The sequence below is a fragment of the Lissotriton helveticus genome, chromosome 2_1 (assembly GCF_964261635.1).
Source record: "Lissotriton helveticus chromosome 2_1, aLisHel1.1, whole genome shotgun sequence".
NCBI classification, from domain to species: domain Eukaryota; kingdom Metazoa; phylum Chordata; class Amphibia; order Caudata; family Salamandridae; genus Lissotriton; species Lissotriton helveticus.
The window spans coordinates 612,672,820-612,685,379 of NC_136059.1; the positions used below are offsets into that span (position 1 = coordinate 612,672,820).

The 12,560-nt window shown below is 52.2% G+C and overlaps 1 protein-coding gene across 1 annotated transcript in view; it reads left to right on the top strand.

Annotated features, from left to right (window-relative positions):
- Window positions 1-12,560, top strand: part of ATG10 (autophagy related 10) — a 760,473-nt gene that overhangs the window by 12,649 nt on the left and 735,264 nt on the right. The window lies entirely within an intron of this gene.

Consider the following 12,560-nt stretch of genomic DNA (forward strand, 5'->3'; position numbering starts at 1 on the left):
TCATGCACATGCAAGGCTCATCAATGTGCACTGCCAGAAAAACAAGGACAGAGACCACCAAGGATTCCACGGGTCCAGGAGGTAGGTCGAAGTGCAGGTATGTACAATCTGGGGGTATGCGCACAGCAAGGAGTCTCTAAATAAAGGAGTGCCCCCCTCGTTGCATTGGCTAACTGCGTAGAGGCTCACCTCCGCTCAGGACCTCCGGTTAATAGGTATGCCAGCCGAGTGCTACACTCCCAGGCCCACCAATGCGAAGGCCCGTCCCCAACTGGGCCTGACACCGAAACTGGCGCTGCTCGCGAATGGCGTCTCTCCTCCGCTCCTCGGAGCTCCCGCCTCGGTCCCAAGCAGACGTACCTCCGCAACGTGTAAAAACTGGCAGCAGCCTCCAGCACAGCCTCTCCGCGACGATCCAATGCCGATGGGGGAGGAGCTGTCCACGACCTCCGGGGTCGACCCGCTCCCCGTGTCCGCACGTCGGAGCACGCAGCCCGGCCAAAGGGGACACCGGAGACCGCGGCCTGCGGCCTCTCACCCACCGGAGCACAACGGTCTCCGAGTCCGCGGCTCACTCGTCAGATCTACGCCGCACCGGGGCCGCCAAACCCGCAAGGTATTCCGCCGTCAAGGGAGGGAGAGCAGAGTCGTCTATGGCCGGTCCAGTGAGGATAAAGTTAGGATAATTAGTGGCGCTGAGCGGAGCTCCGGGATCAGGCGGCCATCTCGGCTGCCGGCTAGCTCCGCCCCCCCTTAGCTCCTCCTTTCTTCTGTTCCCTCCTTGTACTTATCACTCTTATCCCTCCTTGTTATTAGTTCCATCTTCTTCCACCCCTCCATTTTTCCTAGCTCCTTCACCTTGCTTTCTTCACCTTTCGTTTGGTTTCTTATTGTGTGCAATCTTCTCTCTCCCAATTCGCTGTACCTCATTCTTTATTTCTGCTCTTTTTTCTTGCACCTTCCCGTCTCTCTTGGTGTACATCTGTGGTATCCTTAAAGTACAAACCTAGTCAAAAGGCAGTGGAGCACTGTACAGGGTCAATGATTGATAAGAAATGTAGCTGGATTCTATGAGCAGTCCTGTACTGTTATAATTTGCGAGAGGTGTATCTTCAACTCTTTTCTGAGCTGGATTAGTGTTGAGGCAGTCCAGACAGATAGAGGAACGTTATTCCAGATCCTGAGAGCATACATGAGAAAGACTTGCTGCATTCCTTTATCTTTTTCACACTGCCCAATCTCCAGTCTAATAGTGTTCTGACTGTGGCTGTTATGAGAACCACCAGAGATGGTGAACTTGTTTGTAAGATCGGCATGGGTGCTCGTTGTGATGATGGTATAATGCAACTGGTTCTGAAGTTGGTGCTGGCTGGCAAAGGGCACCAGTGGAGTTCCACGAGGATGGGGGTAATGTGATCACATTTTCTTCTTGCCCTTGATATTATTTTCCTTAGTACTATACTCCCTTCACCACCCGGCCTAATCATTTGCTCACTTCACCATTCAGGCATTACGTCTTTTTTGTCCTCATTGGTCCTTAAGAGCACAAATTATGATATTACCTCACAGAAGATTTCAGTCTGTTTATCCTAGCCATTTCCACTCGTGGTAATGTCCAAAAGACTCGGCGCTATCTGATTTAGTTCATGTAATTTTCTGTGATGTCATAGTTATGCAAATTTGCATGTCCAAATCCCTAACTCTTTTTGGTTATGGGATGATGGTAAGCATCCTTGCATGCCCCTTTCCCTCAGAAAGACAAATCCATACTTATTAACAGACCAGATTCAGGTGGGAGAAATCGATTTTCAAAGCCAAAATGGCGCTATTTAAGTTATCTCTAACCTAAAATTGCCTCTATTCCAATGTTGTTCAATGGGAAAGATAAATTCCCTGTTTTTTCATTAATAATGAATATTTTCCTCCTTCCTGTCACCAGCTCTCAGGTTTATTTTTATTTATTTATTTAATGCGATTTTCTATAGCGCGAACATTACCCGAAGGTGTCAGAGCGCTTTACAAAAGAACCAGTTGCAGTAGATTATCTAATTCTGGTTTATAATATGTCGTCCGAGACTTTAGTTTCTGTCTTTGGAATCAGGTAAAGTACGATTAGCGATCAGAGAAACAATCGCATAAATTGGACTGGAGGAGCTACTCTTTCAAGAAAATGGTAAACTGGAGAGCTCTGCACACAGAGTAAACCTCTTGAAACAACTTTCAAACTGCTGACTGAAGTGCACATATTCCGAACCTAACGGTATCTCGCTATCACACGCCGGGCAGCGCCAAGGATCCAGCAGCACCCTAATGCCATTGGCCTCCGTAAACGCGGAAAGAGGCTCAGAGGAACGCGACTATAACGAGCATGTACAGCGAGCTCAACCAGGAAGAGCGGCTCGCGTACGGCTGGGTGATGAGTTCCGGAGCAGCAGATGGTCACATCCGCTGCAGTGCCGATTCCTAGGAGATGATTGGGACGGTCTTTTTAGGGCGGGTCATTTGGTTCAGCTAATCACAGAATTTACTAGGGGGGTGCATCTCCCAAAACACACTTAGTGCTACCATCCCATTTCCCAGAACTATTTATATTGTTTTAAAGTCATCTTTATCGTTGAAGTTTCTCTCATTTCTGCGACACAGAAGCATCATTGGAAGCAATTGGATGTTTAGAATATTTCTGACGGGAGGTAAGATTAGTGTTCAAAACCTTCCCCTTGATCAGGAAGGGGGGGTGGTGAACAACACGAAAAGCAACACCAGTGAAATGATACCACAAAATGTTAACACGAAGACCTTGCTAAATAGATGCATGCATGCACGTGCAGTGAATGGATACAATATGTAGGTATCGAGGTATAAAAGTTCCCGTATAATACTAGACATGCCATAATTAAGAAACATGGTAGGTAGGGCTGAACTGACCTTTCTACTCTCTAGATGTTGCTGGTGTACTGAAAGCTACGGGCTGCTTTTAAAGCTGGATGAGCAGACATGACCCAACCACACAAGACTGTCCCCTCCCTCGTGCGGTGTGGGGCGGTTTTCAACATATTTCTATAACTGATTTTGATTTTTAGCCTGGAACTAATGGTAAGAGGGATTAATAAAGAAACCGGAGTACATTTTATGCAGGAATAAAATAACATAAAGCTGTTTTTGGCGACCGCAACTAAAAGTCTCCCACTTAAATCACAAGCATTGACGTGCATGATATTATCCCTATTGTCGTGCAATGGTGCAGAGGAATAACCACCACACGTTGGTGTGTATTTGATTCTTTTATTTGAATATTTCAAGGCGATCATGTCTTTCCGCATCTCTTCTCTATCATGCCTTTCTCCTGAATAACCCTTCCCTTGCTGGTTCCCCCTTTTGCCTTCCCCTGCCAGGCTCCCCTGTTGCCCTTGAGTACTACTGCCCTGACACTAACGTCCATTTACAACATTACATCTCCCAACACTCACAAAAGTTGATTCTCATAATTGATATAGATCTTTAGATTTCTTCAATAAGTCGCACACGTTTTCTAAATGTTTGCTGCGATCGGCGTAGGGATCAGCATCGTGGGCTTGGTTTAGTTGATGCTGCTGCCACCAGAGTGAATACAGGGTCAATCAATCAATCAGGCGCTTGTAAAGCGTGACTACTCACCCGTAAGATTCTCAAGGCGCTGGGGTTGCGGAGGGGGGAGGAGGTTAGCAGGCTCCAGTCCACCGGGGGGGGGGGGGGGGGGGGGGGGTCTGTCGAAGAGCCAGGTTTTGAGGTTTCTTGCGAAGATGGGGAGCGATGTCTGTCTGAGGTGGAGTGGAAGGGCGTTCCAGGCTCGGGAGGCGAGGAAGGAGAAGGAGTGGCCTCCTGATCTGGCCTTTCTGGTGCGGGGAACCACGGCGTAGGAGAGCTGGGCTGATAGTAGGGTCCTCTGAGGTGCGTGGAATTTGAGTCGGCTGTTCAGGTATGCTGGTCCGGTGTCGTGGAGGGCCTTGTGGGCGTGGGTGAGCATCTTGAAGGTGACTCTAGCTTCGATAGGGAGCCAGTGGAGTGTGCGCAGGTGCTGCGAGATGTGGCAGTATCTTGGCAGGTCGAGGACTAGTCTTGCAACGGTATCTGGATGTTCTGTAGCTTGCGGGTGAGGTTTTTGTTTATTCCGGCCTAGAGTGCGTTGCCGTAGTCGAGTCTGCTGGTGACAAGGGAGTGAGTGACGGTCTTTCTGTGTTCAAGGGGGATCCATTTGAATGTCTTACGTAGGAGGTGGAGGGTGTGGAAGCAGGAGGATGAGACGGAGATGATCTGGCGGTCAATTTTGAGCTCTCTGGCTTGTTCCTGATTAGCTTCAGAGGCATCACCGTTTGAGATTGTTGCAGTTTTATTGTCTCCCAACGCGCAGAACGAGAGATGTTTCTGGTTATCCTCTTGTCATCCGAGACACCCATGATCATAGTTTCTCCTAGGTTAGTCACTTGTAACAGAGGTTTATGATATAGGCTATCTGTCTTTTAATTTATCAAAGAGGAAGGTTTTGGGACCAAGAGCCGATATTTAAATAGGTCCTGCACACACGGCTTGTAGTAAGCTGTGCAACCAGGGGTGTGCAGTTCCTAGGGGGAAGACAGGTCTTGCTTCGTGATGCCCTCGCACACCCCGGAGGATGTCATGCTTCATCATTGGGCTTTGCTTCTTGTCGGGCCGGCGCTGCAATGCCCGACGGGCTCACTGTGAACAGGGCCAACTGTACAGTACCCTGAACCATGCAATACATTCTTTCTGTAATACCATTACCTTGTGGGGCATATAAAAGGTAGTACAGTGATGCTTAATGATGAACAGATAAAAACACCTTCATTTCACAAGAAGTTAGTTGGGTGCTTAATCTGAGCTAATTTCCCCAGGTTTTACTTGCTGAATTATAATGGGGTATAACATCCTGGGATATTACTACAGCACTCGTAATCTCGGGGCAGACACAGGAGTTTCCACCCAAATCAAAATTCCCCCAGACGTCTTGAGGGCTCCAGTTTATAAGCTTCCTGTTTATGTTTTTGATGAATTCATCAAATATGTTGGTTGTCTCTACTATAGATCCAGTAGCTCTGTTTGACACCAGAACCTTATAGGGCCAGATGTATGTACATTGGATTCGTTAATTATGTGAATAGACCTGTATACTAATAGTTTGCATCACAAAATACTGAATCGCAGTCGGTCACTATTCGACTTACCTCATGATTGTTAATGAGGTAAGTCCAAATCACAGCTGACAATGATTCTCTGCCATCACAGGGATGGTGGCCTGCTGGAATCAGCAGATCACCATGTCTGTGATTGCTTTTAAATAAAGTAATCTTTATTTTTTTTTAATGAAGTCGGTTACCTTAAGGAAAAACAGGATTCGTTAACAAAAAAATGTAAAAAGTTTGTAAAACAAATTTTTAAGAATGTTGCGTACACGTAAAGAAATGTTGGGGACTATTCTCAAAGGGTTTGTGAACGGGTTCCACCTCCTTTGAGGTTTTGGTAAAATATTAATGTTTTGCAAACGCTTTTCGGTCGCAAAATAATACATACCATAGGAATCACTATTTGGAAAGGACACCCTAAACACACCCCTTCCAAATAGTGACTCCTTATGTTTATCCAAACCCATTTAGCGATTCGGTAAGGCACATTTTCTTGTCTCAATCCCTCTGATTGACTTTGCAGAGTTTGCAACGAGAAAATGCATTAGTAAATCTGTCCCGTAGTGTGTTATTATTACTTACCATCACCAATGGTAATGCCAATGTCTTTTGCTGGACAAGCGTTCCAGTACTAGTCTTTGTGAATTCAAAAGTGGATTTGGAGGGTAAAACATTTCATAATGTATCTGCAATGTTGTCTTTATCTTGCCAGCTGGTGCCTCTTCTTCATTTCTGCCAGTAGCTGGATTCCAACTGATTTGTCATACAGTTTTGTTTTGTTTTGTGTTGACATGTCAGAGGTTGAAGGTGCTTTGAAGTTTGCCAGTCCCTCTCAGCATAATGTAAAAATATTTGAAGCAAGTGCAATGTGTTTTTCCATGGCCACGTTGATGTACCACATTGTTTCTCCAGTATTGTATCTCTTATAGATTCACATGCTTGAATCTTCCCCGTCATCATGGTGGGAGTACCACACAAACAGTAAAAATTGCAGTGCTAAATCATTAACTTTAATCTCCATTGAAAAACAATAGTATTTAGAAACCTATTTACATTGTTTTAAAACATCCAAACTTTAGGCAATCAGAGCAGTGACCTGGAGTACTCATCCCCTGCAGAGCCAACATACCACAGATTTCTTACAGCACGTCGTGTGTTAGGCGGTCTTCCTGAGCTCTGATCAGTCACAGAGTTTCTATATTACCCTTTACACCTCCAGCTTCCAGCTATCATTTCATCACCTATCAACATCTAAGGTACTGCTGCAGTGTGTGTTTGCCTATATTCTCACAGAATGCCAAAGTCTAAACAAGCATTGAAAATGCAATAGGTCTCGCAATAGAAGAGTTTGACATTTTTCGTTTTGCATATAGATGAGTGGCGTTGCGTGGATGAGTGGCGTTGCGTGGATGAGTGGCGTTGCGTGGGTGAGTGGCGTTGCGTGGGTGAGTGGCGTTGCGTGGGTGAGTGGCGTTGCGTGGGTGAGCGGCGTTGCGTGGATGAGCGGCGTTGCGTGGCTGAGCGGCGTTGCGTGGCTGAGCGGCGTTGCGTGGCTGAGTGGCGTTGCGTGGGTGAGTGGCGTTGCGTGGGTGAGTGGCGTTGCGTGGGTGAGTGGCGTTGCGTGGGTGAGTGGCGTTGCGTGGGTGAGTGGCGTTGCGTGTGTGTGTGGCGTTGCGTGTGTGTGTGGCGTTGCGTGTGTGTGTGGCGTTGCGTGTGTGTGTGGCGTTGCGTGTGTGTGTGGCGTTGCGTGGGTGAGTGGCGTTGCGTGGGTGTGTGGCGTTGCGTGGGTGAGTGGCGTTGCGTGGGTGAGTGGCGTTGCGTGGGTGAGTGGCGTTGCGTGGGTGAGTGGCGTTGCGTGGGTGAGTGGCGTTGCGTGTGTGAGTGGCGTTGCGTGTGTGAGTGGCGTTGCGTGTGTGAGTGGCGTTGCATGTGTGAGTGTGCGTGTGTGTGTGGCGTTGCGTGTGTGTGTGGCGTTGCGTGTGTGTGTGGCGTTGCGTGTGTGTGTGGCGTTGCGTGGGTGAGTGGCGTTGCGTGGGTGAGTGGCGTTGCGTGGGTGAGTGGCGTTGCGTGGGTGAGTGGCGTTGCGTGGGTGAGTGGCGTTGCGTGGGTGAGTGGCGTTGCGTGTGTGAGTGGCGTTGCGTGTGTGAGTGGCGTTGCGTGTGTGAGTGGCGTTGCGTGTGTGAGTGGCGTTGCATGTGTGTGTGGCGTTGCGTGTGTGTGTGGCGTTGTGTGTGTGTGTGGCGTTGCGTGTGTGTGTGTGTGGCGTTGCGTGTGTGTGTGGCGTTGCGTGGGTGAGTGGCGTTGCGTGGGTGAGTGGCGTTGCGTGGGTGAGTGGCGTTGCGTGGGTGAGTGGCGTTGCGTGGGTGAGTGGCGTTGCGTGGGTGAGTGGCGTTGCGTGGTTGAGTGGCGTTGCGTGTGTGAGTGGCGTTGCATGTGTGAGTGGCGTTGCATGTGTGAGTGGCGTTGCATGTGTGAGTGGCGTTGCATGTGTGAGTGGCGTTGCATGTGTGTGGCGTTGCGTGTGTGTGTGGCGTTGCGTGTGTGAGTGGCGTTGCGTGTGTGTGTGGCGTTGCGTGTGTGAGTGGCGTTGCGTGGCTGAGTGGCGTTGCGTGGCTGAGTGGCGTTGCGTGTGTGAGTGGCGTTGCGTGGGTGAGTGGCGTTGCGTGGCTGAGTGGCGTTGCGTGGCTGAGTGGCGTTGCGTGGGTGAGTGGCGTTGCGTGGTTGAGTGGCGTTGCGTGTGTGAGTGGCGTTGCGTGGTTGAGTGGCGTTGCATGTGTGAGTGGCGTTGCATGTGTGAGTGGCGTTGCATGTGTGAGTGGCGTTGCATGTGTGTGTGGCGTTGCATGTGTGTGTGGCGTTGCGTGTGTGTGGCGTTGCGTGTGTGGCGTTGCGTGTGTGAGTGGCGTTGCGTGTGTGAGTGGCGTTGCGTGTGTGAGTGGTGTTGCGTGGGTGAGTGGCGTTGCGTGGGTGAGTGGCGTTGCGTGGGTGAGTGGCGTTGCGTGGGTGAGTGGCGTTGCGTGGGTGAGTGGCGTTGCATGGGTGAGTGGCGTTGCGTGGGTGAGTGAATGGTTAGCTGTTGCTTATGCGACGTATAGCACTTAATACTAAAGTAGGCAGACCTTCTTAGCCTTTGTGAGAATAATAGCAAAATAAAAATAAAAACCAGATCAAGTCAAGGACGCAAACGGCACCATGCTATTGTTTATTTACTCAGATGATTTGCATAAAAATGTAACTTGTGAGCACGTTTCTCTAACTCTCCAATAATCCCATTACAACACTTTGTACAAATGAGATTGGGACTCATCCTTCCGAAGTCGAGAAAAATGTGCAACGCTGTGTTGAAGTTAATTTTTTTAATTAACAAAATGCAAATAATGTGGAGAGATTTCAAGTGATTCAGGAATGGGCGCCCTTGTAAAGAGAAAGTACGGCCGGCCTGGGCAGTGATAGGGGAGGAGGGAGGAGAAATGCGAGTCACGGCAGCAGCAGCCTTTGATGTGCCTGCCGGCCGGCCGTGAATAATTAGGGGGTGAGAAATGCGCTCGGAGGGCTGCCTTTGATGTGGTAATGCGAGGCAGGCAGGCAGGCGGCTGGTGGCATTGTGCACGCGCTTTTTAGGGCTTGCGCAAGCGCAATGACCTAAAAAGCACATGCACTTGAAGGAATCGCCAGTGGAATCGCCAGTGGATAAACACTGGATAAGCCCCTATAGAGCTTCGCCAGCTATGCGCTGAAGCGCATCAGCAGGCGAGCCCTAAAAAGGGCTGTTTAGGCCTGCAAGACCTGTGGGCAAAGCAGACATTTCTCTGAGGACCCTCATAAGTAGCGTCTATATTGCCTCTATCCTCACCACAAACCCAAAGACTGAAAGTACTGCCATATGTTTTCTGCCAAAATCCTCAAGGACAGAAAGGGTAGGCTGCTTCTATGGTTCCAGAGAAAAAAGCCAACCTCTGATCTTGAGGAGAGGGCTTCTTCTACTCAAAGACTAAAAGATCAAAGTAAATTGAAAAATAGTTTTTTTTAGGAGAGAAAATCCTATAAAGGCCGGATTAGCCCTTCCACTTCTCATCAGAGGTCTGGCTCAGCACCTCCGTCTGCTCCTCATTCTCCTTTCAAGGAACCTTCCTCACTATCTGACCGACCGTCGACAGCTCCGTCGTCGAGGATTCTGCTGTCTTCAGCGACAACCGCGGTTTCCACATCGTCGGCGACGTCCACCACTTTGACGATCAAGACGTGGATGGCAACAGCTTTGTTGAGGAAGGAGATGACTGTTAGCCCGTCTTCAGCGACGATGAGATTGTCCCCGTCGGTGAGAACTTCATCGTTGGCCACTTCACCGTCAATGGCTGCATCTAAGGCTGTTTCGCAGATGAGGACTCCTCAAGCGGGGTCTTTGGCGTTGCCGTCAGCCATGTCGTTGTCGACAGAGAGAAAAAAGATTATAATGCCACCATTTCAGGACTATTCTTAAATCTCACCATTGCCCCAAACTCACCTCATTCATCCATAATAATACACTTGGTGTCTATTTTCAGATACAGACGGCGTTCTGGCCAATCATCCTTGCTTGTCTAGGAGTTTTTGAAGGGTCTCTTCAGGGCTTACCCACCTATAAAGCCTCCTCCACTGCTTTGGCAGCTGAACACTGTCTTATCACAACTCATGAGGCCTCCATTCGAGCCTATTCACAAGTGTGATCTCAAATTCCTTTCTGGAAAGTGGCTTTCCTCTTAGCCATCACGTCTGCAAGACGCATTCGCGAAATCCAGGCTTTCACCATAAAAGAGACTTACCTTCAGTTCCTACTAGAAAGAGTAGTCCTACACACTAATCCTTCATTTATTTCTAAGGTGCCTTCAACATATCACCTCAATGAACCAGTAGTTCTACTTACTTTCTTTCCCAACCCTGCTTCAACAGCAGAAAAGGCATTACACTCGCTAGACATTAAGGGCCAGATGTATGACCGAAATTGCGAGTCACAAAAGACTTGCAATTTGCAACTCGCTATTTTGGCTGTCATACATCTGGGCAACTATTCATTAGGTTGGAGAGCCACCTACAGCAAGTCCAGTAGGGAAGGTGTTGGAATATTCCTTAGGATGGAGCGCCATCTAGAACAATTCCAGTAGGTAAGGTGTTGGAATAGTAGTGCACAATGCTTTCCAATGGGGCGACCAGATGGTCGGGCCGGCCTATAAGTCCCGATGAGGGCTCATCTTCCACCCCGATCCCAGCCAGTGCTCCACAAGGTCGGGCATGTCCGCGCCTAGGGTCCCCTCAGCCTTGCGGTGCTCACGGGTCACCAGAAAGAGGGGTAGCTTTCCTCCGGATTACTAGGGGCAGGGTATGCCGGGACACCTCTCCTGGGTTGGCGGTTCTCACCTGGGGACAGATGGGCTCGGCCCAAACAACACCTCCCCACCGTCCCGGGCTCCCTCCTCCGGCCTGCGGCATGGCTATGGAGCCCGGGAGAGGCTCCATCGGTCCTGGGCAGACCTCCCCCGGGTGTCCGGGCCCGAGAGCTTCTGCAGGCTCCCCGTGCTCGAGGCCCAGTCGGGGTCTTCGAGCCCCGGGAAGCGGAACCCCCGAGCCCTCCAAAGGCAGGCAGGACCCCTACCGCGAAGGTTCTGGAGGGCAAGATGGGCATCCTTCGGTCTCGGCCATCTGATCGCGGATTTTCCCGTTGGTCATCTGGTTGCACGCAATGCTTTCCAATATGGCGACCAGATGGCCGGGCTGCCCTGGAAGTCCTGATGAGGGCTCATTTGCCTGCCCGATCCGAGCCAGGGCTCCAGGGGGTCGGGCGCATCTGTGCCTAGGGTCCCCTGTGTCTCACGGTGCGCATGGGTTATCAGAAAGGGGGGTAGCCCTCCTCTGGATTATAAGGGACAGGGTACTCCGGGACCCCTCCTGGCCTAGCTGTCTTCAGCCGGCAGCCAGACGGGCCAGGACAGCCCCCCAGCCTGGGGTTCGTCCTCGCTCCTGCTGCCTGGCAGGGTGCCCGGTACGGGGTCCTGTAGGCCTGAGGAGGCTGCCCCGTACCTCTAGGCCTGGGGGCCCTAGCTGGCCAGGGGCCCGTGTCGGGTGCTCCAGCCCTGGGCCCTGTGCCCCAGCTGGGTCCAGGTGCCTGCCGGGCCCCAGGTCTGGTGCTCCGGCCCTGGGACCTGCCCTCCGGCCTGCCGCTCCGCCAAAGGCCTGGTATGGGGTTTTGTCATGCCCAGGGAGCCTCCCCCTGCTTGGCTGGGTTTGGGAGCTCCCAGGGGCCCCAGGGAGGGCGGCCTCCCCACCCCGGGCTCCGTCGTCGGTCCTGCCGCATTGCAGGGTGCCTGGGATGGGGTCCAGCGGGCTTCCCCTGCGCCACTCGGCCCGGGAGCCCCGGCTGGGTCCAGGAGCCCTGCTGGGCCCTGGGCCCTGTCCCGCGGCCTGCCGGTCCACCAAGTGCCTGGGACAGGGGGTCCGTCGGTCCCGTGCAGGCCTCCCCCGCTTCACCTGCTTGTCAAGGTGTTTGCGGGCCCCGAGTCGGAGGGCCCACCGGCTCCCCCTCGCAGCCCCCATGGCTGAGGCCCTGCTGGGGCCCCAGGCCTAAGCCCCGCCAAGCCCCGGCGCCCGCTCAGTCTTTCGTTGGGGCACAGAGCGGCCACAAGGCCTCCCTTTCGAGCCCCGCCATCTGGTCGCACCTATCCCCAGGGGCCCGGGTCTGCGCCTGCCTCTCAGCCCCTTCCCGATGGGCCTTTCCTCCGAAACTTCTCGCCTCGGGAGCAGGCAGGGACGCAAAGCCTGCATCCCCCCCGCGCAAGACGGCCTGCCAGGGGATGCCCCGGCTGTACTCTGATCGATTGGGCACTCTCGGTCCGTTTAGGGAGGGACTGCTTGGCCAGCCTTGGCTGTTGTTTCAAGCAAGGAGCTTCCACCCTGCATGGACCGTCCGACTCTAGGGCCTGCCGCCTGGCGGGAGGCGGGAGGCCTTCACTCTACCCGGCAGAGCAAAGGCCGAGTGGCCCAGGCAGCTCGCGCCCCCCAGTGGTCCGACCCGAGCGGAATGGGTCAGGTGGCGCCAGGCCCTCAGATGCTGCTACCCAGCAGGTCTGTAGGCCCCGTGCATCACACCGTCACCCCTCTCCGCACAGCACATTTCCACAGCAGCTCCGAACGACCTTTCCGAGGAGTGCTGCCGCCGCCGCAGGCTCTGGCACTCCTGGTTCTTGCTCAGTCTGTACCTCGGCCCACCTCTCCCTTCCAGGGGAGATGGCTGGGTCCGCCGGTGCCCAGGCGACCGCACCTCTCCACCCCTACAGCGAGCCCTCCTGCCCAGGAGGGCGGGCTCCTTCCCCTAGCAGGCCCCCAAGCGGGAGGGGTATGTGAAGGTTGCTG